Here is a 16,470-nt window from a genome sequence, read left to right on the forward strand (position 1 = left end):
TAAAAAAAAAAAATATATATATATATATATGTATATATATCATAGAAACTTATATATTCATTGTAAAATCTCGAAGGGCATATCCCAGCAGTGGTAGTCCCTAGGAGTTTGGGTTAGAGTGTGACTTTTATTGTTCCCATTTGAAAATTTTTCTTTTGGGGCTCCTGGGTGGCTCAGTGAGTTAAAGCCTCTGCCTTTGGCTCAGGTCATGATCCCAGAATCCTGGGATCGAGCCCCGCATTGGGCTCTCTGCTCAGTGGGGAGCCTGCTTCCCTCCCTCTCTCTCTGCCTGCCTCTCTGCCTACTTGTGAAATCTGTCAAATAAATAAATAAATAAAGTCTTAAAAAAAAAAAACAAGAAAAAGGAAATTTTTCTTTCATGAGTTACTACAATAAAAAATGAAAGTGTTCACAGTTGGATGACAGGGAGTGGTGTAACAGATGACAGAGGGGTGTGTAGAAATGTATCTCTAAACACGTTCAACAGAGCGTTATATAGAAGACAGATGGGAAACAACTCAAATGTCCAATGCTGAGCTCATAACCTAACAAATCTGAGAAAAATCAAGTTGTATAGAAATATTTAATAATAGGGAAGTCATTAAACAAAAAGATGCTAAAAAGGATATTGGAATATGGCCCTTTTCCATTAAAAAAATCATATATGGCTCACATAAAAATCTTTAAAAAATGTTTTTTAAGATTTATTTTAGGGGCATCTGGGTGGCTCAGTGGGTTAAGCCTCTGCGTTCAGCTCAGGTCATGATCTCAGGGTCCTGGGATCGAGCCCCGCATCTGGCTCTCTGCTCAGTGGGGAGCCTGCTTCTCTGCCTGCTTGTGATCTCTCTCTCTCTTTGTCAAATAAATGAATAAAATCTTAAAAAAAAAAAAAGATTTATTTTAGAGAATGAGAGAGAGAGCACATGGCGGGGAGGGACAGAGGAAGAAGAAGAGAATTTTGAGCAAATGCCCCCAGCGGAAATCAAGAGTCAGGCGCTTAACAGCTTGAGTCACCCAGGAGCCCCATTCACCTAAAAATCTTAATGGTAGCTCTATCGGTGTGTAGGATTGATTTTGGGTAATTTGTACTCTTTCTTAGGATTCTTTGTGCTTCTGTGGGTTTTACAATAAGCATTTATTTTGCAATTAAAAGAACATTTGAAGATATTGAGAAAAAGAAATGGCTGGAGGCCATCTGTGGAGAATGCCCATCATGGCGGGGGGGTGGGGGTGGGGGGGGGACTGCTCAGACGTCTGGCAGAGGGGTTAGGGTGGCTGACCAGGGGAGGGACCTCCTTGCAGTCCCTGACAGTTCAGCCCACAGCTGGAGGGACAGGGCTCTAACTCAAAAGCAAACAAAGGATCATGGTTACCTAGGGCTGCAGGTGGGAGCTGGGAGTGAATGCAAAGGGGCACCAGGTTTCTTTCGGGGAGCATAGAAACGATCTGGTGGGCCCGGGCTTTCGGCTGCAGGTCGGAGTGGGGTGCTGTGGTGCCCGTGCTGGGCGAGCCCCACCCGCTCACAGCTGGCCCTCCCTGGGCGCCTTGTGCCCACTCTGCACAGCCCTTCAGGAACTCCAGCCTGGGAGGATGGGTGCGTTCCTTGTATGGTCATTCTCATTCCGCTCTGGATCCACAAAAAATTCCTGAAGCCATGCATAACCCCCTGATCTCTCCCTTTGTTAGTTGCTTTTGGCCTAGAAAAGCTCTTTGAGAGTCCCAAGATAAAAACAGGCGGAACAGAAGGCTACAGCCATAAACAGATCACCAGCAAAAGGAGCAATGCATAGCTCTGATAAAAAGAAAGACAAAGGATGGTTTCAAAGGATCTCAGTGTTTTTTAAATGGACCTGATTAGGGGCGCCTGGGAGGCTCAGTCGCTTAAGTCTGCCTTCCTCTCAGGTCTGGATCCCAGGGTCCTGGGATGGAGACCCTCGGCAGGCTCCCCACTCAGCCTGGAGTCTGCTTTTCCCTCTGCCCTTCAACCAGCTTGTGCTCTCTCTCTGTCTTTCTCTCTCCCTCTCAAATAAAAAATAAACAAACAAACAAACAAATAAATAAAATCTTTCTAAATAAATAAGTAAATGCAAAGATAAGTCCTAAAATCAGACTCCAGGGATGTTTGAACCACTCTGTAAATGTATTAAAAGTCGGCTGAAGGGCGCCTGGGTGGCTCGGTGGGTTAAGCCGCTGTCTTCGGCTCAGGTCATGATCTCAGGGTCCTGGGATGGAGTCCCGCATCGGACTCTCTGCTCTCTCTGCTCAGCAGGGAACCTGCCTCTCTCTCTCTCTCTCTGCCTGCTTCTCTGTCTACTTGTGATCTCTCTCTGTCAAATAAATTAAAAAAAAAAAAAAAGTCGATTGACTTGTGTGCTAAAAGGAGTAAATTTTACTGTAAGTAAATTATACCCCAATAAAACTGTTTTACAAAAGGAAACAAATGAAAAGACAGAGCTCCCCAAATGGGTCAATTATACCGTGATCTGCTTGGAGAGAAACTGTGTAAACAGAGGGGCAGTGGTCCGTGGGGTGCATATTAAAGGCAACCTGGGTGGTTAGATATTTACAGCAGTATTTGGGCTCAGCATCTGTGATGATGGAGCAGTTCAGTGCCCTGAGCTAGAGGGAACAGAGGTTCCGGGCATGCAGACTGGGGGTACTGGCTGTTGGTAATGACTGTGAACGCTAGCCCAGTGTTGGTTAACACTGCCTGCCTCTCTGCCTACTTGTGATCTCTGTCTGTCAAATAAATAAATAAAATATTTTTAAAAATTATTTTTTAAGTAAATTCTACCTCCCAATGTGGGGCTCAAACTCATGACTCGGAGATCAAGAGTTGCATGCTCTACCCACTAAGCCAGCCAGGAGCCCCCAAGAACTCAGATTTTTATTATGCTATCGTGCATACATATGATCTTGTCACACATGCAGTTTTCAGTGTGTTTTTTTTTAAGGATTTTTATTTATTTATTTGACAGAGGGAGAGAGAGGGGGAAGCAGGCTCCTTGCTGAGCAGAGCCCGATGTGGGGCTAGACACAGGACCCTGAGATCATGACCCGAGCTGAAGGCAGAGGCTTGACCTACTGAGCCACCCAGGCTCCCCTTTCAGTGTGTTTTTATTTTCATTTCCTTTTGCTCCTTCCCCCTTCCCTACCTTCTTTCATTAGCCCCTTCATCAGGAAACCTTATAATTAAATTTATTTTTCTCTGTATTTCTATATCATATATTGCCATATATGCACAGTCATAAGTATCAAAGATTCATGTAATTGTTACAGAACTGAGATCACATTTTGCATCTTGTTCTTTCACTAATGATTTCTCATGAAAAGTCCACCAACTTATCTAGTAAGCCTCTGGCCATTATGGTTGTTCCCTTACATTATTGCTACAAGAACATGTTCTCATTTCTGCTTCAACCCTAGAATTCAATGTGCGGCCCCCCAGCCTGTCCCCAGCCCTGACAGGCATACCCCAGGGCCTCCTGCTAGGGAATGGGAAAGATGCCATGAGAAAATTGAGACTCCTTGCTCCAGGTCTGGTGTGGAGCATCTATCCCTTTTTGTCCAGGTGGGGGAGCCGCATTGAATTCAGGGCAGCTGGTACAGCTTTGTAGGAGGAAGACAACAGTGGCCGTGATGCTGTGGGGACAGAATCTAAGGAGTCAGGACTCCTCTCTGCCTTGTGCCATCCCTGAGGGCTGATTTTTAAATACAGTTGACCCTTGAACAACATAAGGATTAGGGGTGCCGACACACCCCAAGATGGAAAATCCGTGTGTAATTTGTGAGTCTTGAAAAATTTAACTACTAAGAGCCTACTGTTGATCAAAAGCCTTGTTGAAAACAGTCGATTAACACAGACTTTATATATGTATTATAGACAATACTCTTATAATAAAATAAGCTATAGAAAAGAAAATCATAAGGAAGAGGAAAATACATTTACAGCACTGTATTGTATTTATCAAAAAAAAACCCTCATTTGCAACGACAAGGATGGAACTGGAGGGTACTATGCTAAGCGAAAAAAGCCAGTCAGAGAAAGACAAATACCATGGGATTTCACTCACAGGTGGAATTTAAGAAACAAAACAGATGAACACAGGAGAAGGAAAGAGAAATAAAATAAGATGAAAATTGAGAGGAAGGCAAACCATAAGAGACGCTGAACTATAGGAAACAAACAGGGTTTCTGGAGGGGAGGTGGGTGGGGGGATGGGGCAACTGGGTGAAGGGCATTAAGGCACTTGGTGTCGTGAGCACTGGGTGTTACATGCGACTGAGGAATCACTAAATTCTACCCCTGAAACTACTAATACACTCTATGTTAACTAAATTGAATTTAAATAAGAAAATTTGAAAAAAATCTGCATGTAAGGGATCCACACAATTCAAACCCATGGTGTTGAAGGGTCAACTGTGTAGTGTATTTCTAGAAAAGCTGAGGCTAAGGCGAACAGACCACGGGACAACTGCCATTGAAAAGACAGTTACTACAGTTCCCAAGAAGGAGCTTGCCTGGGGGACCAGACGGAAAAGCACCAGGGCCCATCAGGAGGCAGGTTGGGGTGGGAAATGTGAGCCAGAGCCCCCGCTGGTTTCTGCAGGAAGGAACTGGTGGGACAGGACCGGGAGGTTTAGAAACCAGTTTGGATGATTTCAGCAGACTCTGGGCCATGGGGGCTGTCCCCTGGTGTCTGACACCTGGCCCTCAGAGGGTGAGAGCCTGATGGAGGAGGTGGTTGGGGTTGGGATCAGTTGGTTTGCATCTGAAAGGCACACTTACAGACAGGTGGTTTACTGTCTCAAGGAATCAGCTCACCCTGGGAGGGCCAGTCCCTGCAGGGCCAGCAAGGCCTGGGATGGGAAAGCCCTGGTTGATACAGGGCTTCACTACAGTAGCATCTTTTGTCCTATGCAGCCTACAGGGGAGCTGTCTTGTCACGGAGACATGATTTGTTTCCCTCCTTAGTGTGAACAGAGGGACAAAATTAGGAACAACAATACCCACCTAGTAACTTGTAAGGATTATTCTATTATGTTTTCATTATCGGCTTCAGTAGTGAGGGTTGAGGAACTTGGATTTCCTTGAAAAACAGTTTTTTTAAAAAATTGTCTAAATAGGCATTTAAACATTTGTCACTATCGAATACTTGGAGCCAGTCTCCAAGAATGTACTTTCCATCCCTGTCCTCAAGGACACACTACCCAGAGCCTACCCAAAGACTGCATGTGCACACCCTCTCTCTAGTTAAAAAATAAAAAAATAAAATCTTAAAAAATAAAAAATAAAAGTCTTAAAGTAAGAAATATTACTTTATCTTATTCACACAAATCTGTTTTTTGCCCAGGGAGGCTGGTGGCGCCATCCTGCCACTAGGTGGCGCTCACTGGAAGTTTGCATCCACTATTTATTCTCTTTCTCAATCTCTCTCGGTCCCTCTTTCCTTCTTGACTGAGTGGCTGTAAAACAGCATCAATCCAACAACACTTAGCGTTCATAAGGACTACTGGACTAGGCTTTAGGAATACAAAAGTAAGTGAAGTGCAAATAATATGGAAAAATTTCTAAAACCTTTACAAATAACTCATTGAACATGTGGTTCTCAAGCAGGCACAGTTCGGCCGGGGGACAGATACACGGACAAGCCAAAGAAACATTTCTGCTCTTGCGGAGCTCACATGCCAGCAAGGGGAGGCATACAAAAAATCATCTAGCTAATAAATGAATTAATAAGTTTCAAAGTCAGAGGGCTCTAAAAGGAAATAAAATATGAAAGGGCCAAAGGGGGAATGGGAGTGCTGGGGGGCTGGATGTAACTTTATTTTATTTTTTTTTAAAGATTTTATTTATTTATTTGACAGAGAGAGATCACAAGCAGGCAGAGAGGCAGGCAGAGAGAGAGGAGGAAGCAGGCTCCCTGCTGAGCAGAGAGCCCAATGCGGGGCTCGATCCCAGGACCCTAAGATCATGACCCGAGCCGAAGGCAGCGGCTTAACCCACTGAGCCACCCAGGCGCCCCTTGGACGTAACTTTAAATAGGGTGGTCAGGGTAGACCTCATTGGAAAGGTGACATCTGAGAAAGACTTGTAGGAGGTGTGAGCCCTGAGAATACCTGGGGGGAGAAGCTTCCAGGAGGAGACCAGCCAGGGCTAGGGCCATGTGCTTGGCTCACTGGAGGAAGAGCAGGCTTCAAGGGGAGTGGAACACAGGGAGTTGGGGGACAGAAGGCACCTGTCACCCTGGGGGCCTTGCAGGCAGACATGGACTTTGCTTAGAGGGCACTGGGGAGCCACTGCAGGCTCTGTGACAGGCTCTGACTTATATTTGTAAAGGAACGCTCTGGCTGCTGTGTGGAGAACCATATTGCTAAAATATGTTCCTGTATATGAAGCAGATATGTGAGCACAGGTGTCAATTCCTAGCAAATCACCTGGAAGGACATGTACCAATTTCAACAGACGAGAGGTAATAGGAAGGAGACAGAAGGGGAGATTTACACTCTACTCTTTGTCAATAGTGTGCATTTTGCTTAAAGTTTTTATATGGTAAGCATATATTCCTTTCGTAATGTCAAAACAATTCTGTTAGGACGTGGCTGACTTCCTGTTTTGAGGAGAAAGAGGCACATATGGGAAAGAAAGATAACCTTATGTCTTCTTGTATCTGTATGTGCTCAGTCATGGGATAGGCCCTTCTGAGGATACTGGAAACAATATTTGAAACAGTTCTTAATTCTAAAGTATATATATATTTTTAAAAGATTTTATTTATTTATTTGACAGAGAGAGATCACAAGTAGACAGAGAGGCAGGCAGAGAGAGAGGGAAGCAGGCTCCCCGCTGAGCAGAGAGCCCGATGCGGGACTCGATCCCAGGACCCTGAGATCATGACCTGAGCCGAAGGCAGCGGCTCAACCCACTGAGCCACCCAGGCGCCCCTAAAGTATATTTTTTTTAAGAGAGAGAGCAAGAAAGAGAGAAAAAGGGTGCATGAATCGGGGGAGGGGCAGAAGGGAGAGGGACAGGGAGAATCTGAAGCAGGCTCCACACACAGCACGGAGCCTGATGTAGGACTCCATCTCATGACCCTGAGATCATGACCTGAGCCAAAACCAAGAGCTGGATGCCCGACTGACTGAGCCACCCAGGCACCCCAGGAATATTTTTTTATATAAAACTGGACACAGAGTTTTCTCTCTCCCTCTTGAACCCAATATGACAATAAAGGAGGTAGTTGTTGGAAGTATAAACTTACTACTACAACAAAACAGCAAAGAAAACACTTAAGAGGGGAGCCACGAAGTGGTCTTATAGAAGGAAGATTTGGTTTTGCAAACAGCAGCTGCCCATCACAGGCCCCTCAAGGGGAAATGTGCACAGGGCACATCAGGGTGGCAGCAGAATTTAGGTGTTTGGAGTTCCTTGAGTGCCCGCACAGGTATCTTCGTGGGGACGTGCTGTCCAGGCTCCCCCAGCCTCTTTGACCTTTCACCATACTCCAGCAGAATGACAAGGTCAGGAAAACCACCTTCAGCAAGCCTCTTTCCCTGAATTGAACACTTGAGCTCCAGGCTCACTTTCTCCAATGCACCCTTAAGTCTTCATATTAATAACCAGTCCTTACACCACACGCCTTGCTTGATAACTACTATATTGTATCAACTTCACGCTTTAACATCTCTGAAAAGCAGGATGTAGGTTGCAGTCAGTGGTGGTCTCCCAGTTAATGATGGCCCAGTGGCTGTCAAGACTATTCTCATGGCCTGTGCTTGCGTGAAACTGGACGTGTTCAGCCTGATCATGATATTGAATGGCTGCTGTTCATTCACCTAAATCAAATGCATTATGGGGGCACAGGCTGCATTTAGTTACTGTTTGAGGGCACCTGGGTGGCTCAGTAGGCTAAGCGTCTGCCTTTGGATCAGGTCATGATCTCAGGGTCCTGGGATCATGCCCCACATCAGGCTCCCTGCTCAGCAGGGGGTCTGCTTCTCCCTCTGCTCCTCCGCCTACTCGTGCACGTGCTCGCTCTCTCTCTCTCTTATACACACACATAAATAAATAAATAAATAAATAAATAAATAAATAAATAAATATTCTGAAAAAGAAATTACTGGGGCACCTGGGTGGCTCAGTTGGTTACGCATCTGTCTGTCTTCGGCTCAGGTCATGGTCCTGGGGTCCTGGGATTGAGTCCCGCATCAGACTCCCTGCCTGGCAGGGAGTTTGCTTCACCCTCTGCCTGCTGCTTTGCCTAACTATGCTCTCTATCTGTCAAGTAAGTAAATAAAGCCTTTAAAATAAATTTTAAAAATAAAAAAGTAATTACTGTTTAAAGTGTTTTTCTCAGTCTGCTCTGTCCAATATGGTAGCCACTAGCTATGAGTGGCCTTGGAGCTCTTGATACATGACTAGTCCAAACTGAGATATGCTGTGGTACGAAAAGAGAATCAAAATATCTCATTAAGGATTTGTATGTTCCTTTTATGCTAAAAGTATGCATTCCAGATACACTGGGTTAAATAGTTCAAAATTATTTTTGCCCATTTCTTTCACTTTTTCAAATGTGACTACTAAAAAACTTAAAATAACATACGTGACTTGCATTCTACTCTTTTTGATAACGCTGTTCTATAAAATAAAACTGATGTAACAATGATCACAGGCAGGCACCGAATAGAGCAGCAGGTGTATAATAAAAGTCAGTGCCTAAATAGTCTAAAAGAGCTCTTTTTCTGTAATAGAGAGTATATATACAATAGAAAATATAATAGTGAAGCATGTCAGCATTAATTTATTTAAAAGATTTCTTTCTTTCTTTTTTTTTTTAAATTTCAGAGAGAGAGAAGGGTGGGTAGAGGGAGAGGAAGAGAGAGAAACTCCAGAAGACTCCTTGTTAAGCACAGAGCCCTACTCAGGGGGCCTCGATCCTAGGACCCTGAGGTCATGACCTAAGCCAAAATCAAGAGTCCGAAGCTTCACTGACTGCACCATCCAGGGACCCCCAGAGCATGTCCACATTTAAATGGGAATGAGTGACCATGGGATTCCATGTGGCCAAAACCCAGCCTAGGAGACAGAAGGCCAGGAACAACCCAAGGCCCTCTGGACCATCCCAGTGCCATCTCCTTCCCTCCCCGCACCCAGAGATACTCACCCTCCTGAGTTTTATGTTTAGCATTCTCTTCTTTTTACTTTTCCTTCTTCTCTAGCCACTTTTCTCATCTATGTAGATCTCCCTAGAAGATTTCTCTTGCAACTTGCTTCCCTCTTTTTAAAACTTTAATTGCAGCAAAATACACGTAACACAAAATTTACCACCCCAGCCATTTCCAAGTGTAGAGTTCAATAGTGTTAAGTCTATATCCACTGTTGTCTGCAACTTTTTCACCTTTTGTGATGGAAAATGATCTCCGTTTTCAAAATGGAAAGATGACCGTGAGCAAGAAACCGCTGTTGCCCCGGTCAGATGCAGGCTCCAGTGGAAAACAGCCCCACACACGCCCAGGGCCTTGTCTGACCTCTGCTTCTCTGAGTTTCAAGGGTCTCTTTTGGGGGAGTCAGAGGCACCGCTGTGACTGCGTCCTGGGTCGCACAGGGTCCACCCCTGCTGGGGCATCGGCTGGGATTCGGGGTGGGCCAGGGCAGAGCAGAAGGCCAGAAAGGGTAAGGAGCCGCTTTGTATCTGTATTTTCTGTAGTTTTGGTTCACAAGGGCCAACCTCCAAATCTCAGGAGCAGGTCTACCCAGAGCTTTCCTTTGGGGTGCAGTAAATGCCCACTGTTCATCTTTTCTCTCTGGCTTTTTACTTGACTGTCTTTTTCATCTAGTTTTTGAGGTGAAGAGCATTTTATCTTCCAACCCTTCTGTTTTGTGACCGTGTGCTTGGGTTTGTAAGAGCTGCTTTTGTTCTGAGTGCTCCTTTCCCTGTCCCCCTTTCTTGCTTCAGGATGTAGCATCGTATCCCTCTGAAGACACTAGAGTTGGTGTTTTTTTTTTCCTTAAGATTCATTTATTTATTTGAGAGAGAGAACACGAACTGTCTTTTCCCAACACAGTCTTTCTGTCTCTTTCCTGCTTTGGCCCTAACTTCTGTGACAGGGGCAGTCCTCACGTGTCTGCTGAGCTGTGCTTGTCGCTCACAAATATGAATGGGGCACTAAAAAGCTAGCAGGAAACTCTACACACACTGATGGGGCTTTAGGCTTTGGGTCAACCATTTTTGGGCAGGATCCTGGAATGTGAGCATCTTCAGGCCTTTCCTGGGCTGGTAAGCTTCCTCATCCCCTGGTCTGGAGGGTGTTAAGTATCTCACGGTGACAGGGTAAAAGCAGAGCAGGTGTAGGGCTAGGGGCCCCTATATCAGGCACCTACTATACACACATTCACAGAGCCCCTTGTTTTGTTTGGGTGACTGCTGGTTGTTTTCTGGTAGGATACGAACACCCTCTACTAGGCCTGGCTCTCCCAGTCTGCAGACCCTGTGTTAACCTCTCGCTAGAGAAATTCTTTGGGTTACAGGCAGAGGCATGAAGTGGGGGACGGCTTCTGGGGGTCCACCTTCTCATACCGTGTTCAATAACCATCCTCTCGCCCACCGTTCCCATTGCTCTTGGTTCTGGGAAGAGCTGGTATCTTCTGCAGTGGAGCCTTTTGAGAATTCGAGGACATAAGTGGGGAATCTGGTTCTCAGTTTCCTCCCGTTTGCCAAACCTTTAGTAATCCCTCATCCGTCTACCTTCCAACTTCCAAAATGTTCCTGATGTTAGCACCTCTCCAGATCTTACCTTTGTGTGTTGTCTTTTTAACAGACATCCTTGTGTTGCAATTTTATTCTAAAGTTGAGGTTTGAACTTATGTGGTTTCTTTTCTTTTCCCTTCTTTTTGTTTTTAGATTTTATTTATTTGAGAGAGAGCGTGAGTGTGAGAGAGAACACACATGAGTGGGGCAGAGGGACAGGGAGAAGCAGGCTCCCTGCTAAGCAAGGAGCCTGTCGTGGCGCTCGATCCTAGGACCCTGGGATCATGAGCTGAAGGCAGACACTTTAATGACTTAACTACCCGGGTACCCCTGGCGATTTCAGTCCATCATCTTAACATACATCAATGGTCTCCCGCTATCCCCATTTCTTTACAGGGCAGGATGGACATGCGGTGACCACAACTTGTGTGCTGTGTCCACAGTATCTGTCCAAACAGCATCATATCCAAGAAGTAGCTCTTTGGGAGTGAGACGGTGTGTGGGTGGGCAGAGACAGGTCCTTCATTTCTGGAGCAATAGCCCTCTTCCACGGCTCCCTGCACTGCTGCTGCAGTAGGACACCTGGGCATCTATTTCCATCTATAGCCCACCCCTCCCATGGCTTCTCACTGCAGGTTCAGTGACACAGAACAAAGCATCACTGTGGCTTCCTGCCTTGTGTCTACATACAGCACGTACAACAAGAGCTGTAGACCAGCTCATGTCTGCAACCGGAAATGCTTTTGTGGTAGAGTAGATTAGTAATCGTTGTGCAGTAAGATCTCCGACGGGGCACATGGCTGGCTCAGTCAGCAGTCAGCTCTTGAGGTTGTTTGTGAGTTCGAGCCCCATGCTGGGTATGGAGATTACCTAAATAAATAAACTGACAAAATGAAATTTTTAAAAATCTCTAAAGGGGTGCCTGGGTAGCTTAGTTGGTTAAGCATCCGATTTTTGGTTTTGGCCCAGGTCATGATATCAGGGTCTTGAGATCCAGCCCTGCGTTGGGCTCCGTGCTCAGCTGAGTCTGCTTGAGATTTTTTTCTCCCTTTCCTTCGGCCCCTGCCCTCACTCTCATATACATACATTCTCTCTCTCTCTCAAATAAATTAATTTAAAAAAATCTCTATAAAAGGGGCACCTGGGTGGCTCAGTGGGTTAAGCCTCTGCCTTCGGCTCAGGTCATGATCCCAGGGTCCTGGGATGGAGTCCCGCATCGGGCTGCTTCGCAGGGAGCCTGCTTTCCCCTCTCCCTCTCTGCCTGCCTCTCTGCCTACTTGTGATCTCTGTCAAATAAATAAATAAAAATCTTTTTTAAAAAATCTCTATAAAATAAGATCTTTAATGAAACTGTTTGACCACCAGCTCATTTTGTTTCTCATGGAACTTAATGTATGTGAGTAACTTTGTGGATTGGTTTATAACGGAATGGTAAGATGTACCTATCTGCTTAACTAAGTAAAGCTTTTGAATAACAGGTTGGCCATTTTTGTCTTTACTCTTGTGTTCAGCAGTGAATCATTTTGTCCTGGAAAGCAATTTTTTGTACTTCTTCTGAAAAAGTGCCTTATCGTCACCATCTTTTACTGTTGAAGAACTCAAAAGCTTTGCTGGTACCTTCTGACCAGGTTTTGTGACTTTACTGGGGGAGGACCCAGGCAAGCAGAAGCTCCAATCTAATTAAATTCAGTTTCCAGATTTTCATTGTGGCATCTCCTATTAAGTTTCTAAGTAAGCTAGGGGCGCCTGGGTGGCTCAGTGGGTTAAAGCCTCTGCCTTCGGCTCAGGTCATGATCCCAGGGTCCTGGGATCAAGCCCCGCATCGGGCTCTCTGCTCAGTGGGGAGCCTGCTTCCTCCTCTCTCTCTCTCTGCCTGCCTCTCTGCCTGCCTGTGATCTCTATCCGTCAAATAAATAAATAAAATCTTAAAAAAAAAAAAAGTTTCTAAGTAAGCTCTACATCCACTGTGGGGCTCAAACTCATGACGAGATGTATCTTTTATTAAGTTTTAATGTTCAACGGCTTTGTGTAAAATCACACCTGCAGATTTGCTTGACTCAATAAATCCTGACATTCTAAATCAATCTGGACTCATAGTTTCCTGGGATATTTGAAAGATTTTTCTGATCTGTAGGATATAAAATACTGTTTCCATCACTATTTTATGCTTCAGTGAACACTTTTGAGCCACTAATCCCTTTTTTAAAAAAAGTGAAATGGAATAAAATATAACCCAATAGCAATAATAAAGATTGCAAATTTGAGGGGCACCTGGGTGGCTTAGTCAGTTAATCACCTGCCTTCAGCTCAGGTCATGATCTCTGGTCTTGGGATAAAGCCCTGCATTGGGCTCCCTGCTCTGTGGGGAGCCTGCTTCTCCCTCTCCCACTCCCCCTGCTTGTGTTCTCTCTCTAATAAATAAATAAAATCTTAAAAAAAAAAAAAAAGATTGCAAGTTTGATGCCAGCCAATGGTGTGAAAAATACATTAACCAGGATGAATCTTGTCAAATGAATGTTACTTAAGACAATCTGATTAACACTGTCCTTACGGAAAATATTCAACATTTAAATATGGAATTGTCATGGAGCACAAAATAGGGTTCTTTGTGAAGTCACTACGATCTCACATCTCCAATTCAATACACATGTGACTACTACTGTGTCATTGCATTTTCCTCTGAAAACTCCAGATGCCTGTGGCCCTCTGGAGAGATTATGGGGTTCCACACTTTGGAAATGCTGGTCTAAGTGAGAAGAGGACCACTTGGGAAGCAGGTGAAAGGCCACAGGGACCCAAGGATCCATCTGGACTTTACTAACTCTCACATGATTTTCTCACCAAAATGTCCACTGGGCTTTCCTGATGGATTTCCCTGGATTCCTCAGCCTTGGGATCTGACTGCCCATGTGATAACTTGCACAGTATGGTGGCTGGCACAGAGCAGGTACTCAGTTATCACAGGCCTTCTACTGGGCTTGTCAGAGGAACTGCATATAACACAACTGATTATGGAATACAGCGTGCTATTATTGACTGTAACCAAACAGAACCGGAACTCTGGCTCCATCAGATTCAGCACCTCAGAGACAGAAAAAGTCTGTGGCCCTGGCCAAGAGCAGATCAGTAGAGTGGCCTTGTTTACCAACATGTGGCAGGCAGTAAGATGAGGACAATGGCTTGGGGAGTACACTGTGGAAGGTGGCAGGCACCATCCCGCTGTGGCCCATGTGCCAAGAGAGCCTATCAGTCTTGGGCAGATACCAGATGCAAAGACCAGAGTGCTTTCTGATATGTGGATTTTATGGCTGTACACAGCCAACCTGGGCCGTTGGCTGGCTCAGTTGGAAGAGCGTGTGACTCCTGATCTCAGGGTTGTGAGTTCAAGCCCCACATTGGGTGTTAAAGACTACTTAAGTCAACTTAAAAAAAAAATGACTTTATTATTTAAATTTTGGCAGGGAAAATGAATGAAACTCTCAATCCTTCCTTTGAAATGACTGCTTTCAAAATGCAATTTTCAAAAAACTGAGTTTCTTAGGAATGTAATCTGATTATTTTGCTAAAAAAGATATCTTTTCTATTGCATCATTATGTTGTACATCTGAAACTAGTATAACACTTCTGAGGGGCGCCTGGTCGGTTCAGTGGGTTTCGGCTCAGGTCATGATCTCAGCGTCATGAGATCAAGCCCCACGTCAGGCTTGGCCGTCAGCACGGAGTCTGCTTGTCCCTCTCCCTGTGCTTCTCCTACCACCCCCCTTCATAAATAAATAAAATCTTAAAAAAAAAAAAAAAGGACTTCTGAATAATTCTTTGTTTTTTTAAAGAGCAGTTTCAGGTTTACAGAAAATTGAAAAGTATTCACCTCCCCCCCGCATCATAAACACAGCTTCCCCTACTAACATCTTGTCTTAGTGCGATGCATTTATGAGAACTGATGGACCAGTATTATTATTTTTCAAATATTTACTTATTTGAGAGAGTGAGCACAAGCAGGGGGAGGTAGGAGAGAGAGAGAGAATCTTTAGCAGATTCCTTGCTGAGAGTGGAGCGCGATGCGGGGTCTCATCTCACAACCCTGAGATCATGACCTGAGCTGTAATCAAGTCCAATGCTGACTGACCAAGCCAGACCAATATTATTATTAATTCCTTAGTTTAACCTGGGGTTGACTTTGTATTGTACATTTGTGGGTGTGGACAAACGTATCTACCGTTACACCTCACAGAACAGTTTCAGTGCCCGAGAAATCCTTGCTCCAATGTCTTGTTTTTTATAAGCCACTCTGGGTCAACCCTTCCTAAAAGAATTCCGATCCAGACTTGCTCTCGCTCAAAAGCCTCAGTGGCCCACAGTGTGCAAGTGCATTCGCCTAGTGCTCAGGGCTTCTCAGTCCAGCCAGAAGCTGTGAGTGTCCCCAACGCTTCCCTGTTGGGCAGCTCTACTTCGGAATGTCCGTGCCTGGTTATCTGCTCTGCCTGGGCAGAAGCCCCGGTGCCCTTCTCCTCAGAGTGGCAGCCCACCTCTCTTCCCTCGCGGAGTCCTCCCCTGCTTCTCTGAGCCTCCTCTACACTGTCCCTGCATCTCAACAGCATCTATTGTTTTCCATCTTGTTTATGGTTGTACTGGCTTTATCTTCCTCAGTTGAGCACAGTGGCTGAGAGAATCAAGGTTCTTTTTACTAGCCTTGAGCGCAGAACCCAGGACGCCCATATATAAAATGGGCCTGGTGAGTACGGTGTCAACTCCCAGGAGCTGCGTGAGTTTACAGCGCGCTGAGTCCTGCAGAGGGCCTGGAAGGTGGCCTGGCTCCCAGGACCTGTTCTCCCAAGTGCTAGTGGCTTTATCACCACCGTTGCAGCCACCAGCTGCTACCACTATGCTCTTCCTCCTCCTCCTACCTCTCCTCCCCCTGTGGGGTCGTCTCTGGGTGGGTGGGGGGACATCGCTGTGGCAGCCCAACACAAGGGCTCCATAAATAAGTGCTGATGAAGCAGGGGGGCTGCGTGGTCCCACAGAGAAAGCCAGCCTAAACGCACAAAAAGCAAGCCCAAACCAAACAAGACTGCGTGGGGACAGTGGCATTCCTCGGAGCCCTCTCCAAATGAGCCAGCCCCCAGCCTCCCCAAGCCAGGGACAAAGAAAGTGGTAATGAACATCTTGTGGCGATGTCAGCAGTTTGCTGTGTCACAGACTCTCAGTACAGGGGGCGTGGGGGCAGCTCGGGGGCCTCAGGAGAGGACAATTTTTAAAAATGGGAATCAGTACCTGGTGTAGGCTCCAGGGAAGATCTCTGCTTGATTCTGGTTTGCTTGGTGGAGGCAGCAGCACTTGACCTATAGGATAGAACCCCAAAGAGGAGGAGCCGGACTTCCAAAGACAGAAACTAGAGAAGAGGGTGAACTGTTCTGCTCAGCATCCTACAGGAGGAACAGATGTCCTTGGGGTTTCCCGTGGGCAATGCCAACCGTGCCCAACCATCTCCACACCTACAACCATTTCCACTTCACTTCCTTTGATACCAAAGACAGCTGCGCAGCTGCAGTGGGGCTTACTTCCCACCTCTTCTCCAGGGAACTGGCTAAGGTACTGAGCAGGCTCCTAGGCCAGTCTGGAGGCAGTGCCTGGGTGATCGGCCTTAGCTTTGTCTGCCGTCCACACCACCGCAGTGTGTTTACGGGTGCCCCTAGCGCCTGAAACGTAAGGTAGAATGTATGGA

At 45.7% G+C, this 16,470-nt stretch overlaps 1 protein-coding gene across 4 annotated transcripts in view; it reads right to left on the minus strand.

The window, feature by feature from the left end:
- C13H9orf153 (chromosome 13 C9orf153 homolog) overlaps positions 1-16,470 on the minus strand; it is a 32,487-nt gene that overhangs the window by 13,537 nt on the left and 2,480 nt on the right. The window contains exons 2-3 of one of the 4 annotated variants that reach the window (XM_047699841.1): positions 16,020-16,087; positions 11,439-11,631 (exon numbers count right to left, since the gene is read on the minus strand). The gene's annotated coding sequence lies outside the window, so the exon portion shown is untranslated. The other 3 variants (XM_047699844.1, XM_047699843.1, XM_047699840.1) reach the window with 3 other exon arrangements.

Source organism: Lutra lutra, chromosome 13, assembly GCF_902655055.1.
Source record: "Lutra lutra chromosome 13, mLutLut1.2, whole genome shotgun sequence".
Classification (NCBI taxonomy): Eukaryota; Metazoa; Chordata; class Mammalia; order Carnivora; family Mustelidae; genus Lutra; species Lutra lutra.